This window comes from Triticum dicoccoides, chromosome 4B (genome assembly GCF_002162155.2).
Source record: "Triticum dicoccoides isolate Atlit2015 ecotype Zavitan chromosome 4B, WEW_v2.0, whole genome shotgun sequence".
NCBI classification, from domain to species: domain Eukaryota; kingdom Viridiplantae; phylum Streptophyta; class Magnoliopsida; order Poales; family Poaceae; genus Triticum; species Triticum dicoccoides.
Window position 1 is genome coordinate 176,973,030 of NC_041387.1, and position 2,358 is coordinate 176,975,387.

Consider the following 2,358-nt stretch of genomic DNA (forward strand, 5'->3'; position numbering starts at 1 on the left):
TTCGGTCATCCTGGCCATAACCCGGTGCCCCTGGAACACTTCCGGATTCCGGTACTCTTCGTCCTATATATCAATCTTCACCTCCGGACCATTCTGGAGTTCCTCGTCGCATCCGAGATCTCATCCAGGACTCCGAACAGCCTTTGGTAACCACCATAATGACTAAAGTATACTTATATCGTCACCAAGCGTTAAGTGTGTAGGCCCTGCGGGTTCGAGAACTATGCATACATGACCGAGACACCTCTACGGTCAATAACCAATAGCGGGACCTGGATGCCCATATTGGTTCCTACATATTCGATGAAGATCTTTATCGATCGAACCTCGATGTCAAGGATTCAGCTAATCCCATATGTAGTTCCCTTTGTCTATCGGTATGTTACTTGCGCAGATTCGATCGTCGGTATATCCATACCTAGTTCAATCTCGTTATCGACAAATCTCTTTACTCATTCCGCAATACAAGATCCCGCGGCTAACTCTTTAGTCACATTGCTTGCAAGCTCATTGTGATGTTGTATTACCGAGTGGGCCCTGAGATACCTCTCCGTCATACGGAGTGACAAATCCCAGTCTTGATCCATGCCAACTCAATATACACCCTTAGAGATACCTGTAGAGCACCTTTATAATCACCTAGTTACGTTGCAACGTTTGGTACACACAAGGTACTCCTCCGGTGTTAGTGAGTTGCATGATCTCATGCTCATAGGAACATATACTTGACATGCAGAAAACGATAGCAATAAACTTGATACGATCATATGCTACGTTTATAGTTTGGGTATTGTCCATCACATCATTCTCCTAATGATGTGATCCCGTTATCAAATGACAACTCATGTATATGGCTAGGAAACCATAGCTATCTTTAATCAACGAGCTAGTCCTATAGAGGCTCACTAGGGACATGTTGTTGTCTATGTATCCACACAGACAATTTGAGTTTCCAATCAATACAATTATAGCATGGATAATAAACGATTATCATGAAGAAGGAAATATAATAATAACCACTTTATTATTGCCTCTAGGGCATATTTCCAATAGTCTCCCACTTGCACTAGAGCCAATAATCTAGCATTACATAGTAATGAATCTAACACCCATAGAGTTCTGGTGTTGATCATGTTTTATCCGTGGAAGAGGTTTAGTCAAAGGATCTGCAACATTCAGATCCATATGTACTTTGCAAATGTTTATGTCCTCCTTGACTGCATCACGGATGGAGTTGAAGCGTCGCTTTATGTGTCTGGTCCTCTTGTGAAACCTTGGTTCCTTGGCTAGAGCAATGGCACTAGTGTTATCACAGAGCAGAGTCATTGGGTTCAGTACACTGGGCACAACTCCAAGATCCGTCATGAACAACTTCATCCAGACACCTTCCTTCGCTGCCTCCAAGGCAGCTATGTACTCCGCTTCACATGTAGAATCAGCTACCATGCTTTTCTTGGAACTGTACCAGCTTACTGCTTCCCCATTTAGAATATATACGTATCTGGTTTGAGACTTAGAGTCATCCAGATCAGTGTCAAGGCTTGCATCGACGTAACCCTTAACGACGAGCTCTTGATCACCTCCATAAATGAGAAACATTTCCTTAGTCCTTTTCAGATACTTAAGGATATTCTTGATAGCTGTCCAGTGTTCCATTCTAGGATTACTTTGAAACCTTTCGGCCATACTTATGGCAAGGCTAACATCTGGTCTCGTGCATAGCATCGCATACATAATAGAGCCTATAGTTGAAGCATAGGGGATGACACTCATTTTTCTCTATCCTCTGTAGTCACTGGGCATTGAGTCTTACTCAACTTCACACCTTGCAAAACAGGCAAGAACCCCTTCTTGGACTGATCCATTTTGAACTTCTTCAAAATCTTATCAAGGTATGTGCTTTGTGAAAGTCCTATCAAGCGTCTTGATCTATCTCTATAGATCTTGATGCCTAATATGAAAGCAACTTCTCCTAGGTCCTTCACTAAAAAAATCTTGTTCAAATATTCCTTCACGATTTCCAAAAGTTCTATATTGTTTCCAATCAGCAATATGGCATGCACATATAATACTAGAAACGCTATAGAGCTCCCACTCACTTTCTTGTAAATACAAGCTTCTCCATAAACTTGTTGAAAGGATCGAGAAGAGGTGTCTAAAGGGGGGGGGGTTGATTAGACACCTCAACAATCAAAAGTAGCAGTTTTAAAGTTCTTCAAGTTGAGGTTGTAGATTAGCACAATTTTAAGCATTCCCAACACACTACAAGCAAGCATGGCAAGAGTATAAGCAGCGGAAATAGTAAAGCATGCTAGTTGCAAGAAAGTAAAGGGATGGGATTGGAGTGTGCAAACGCAA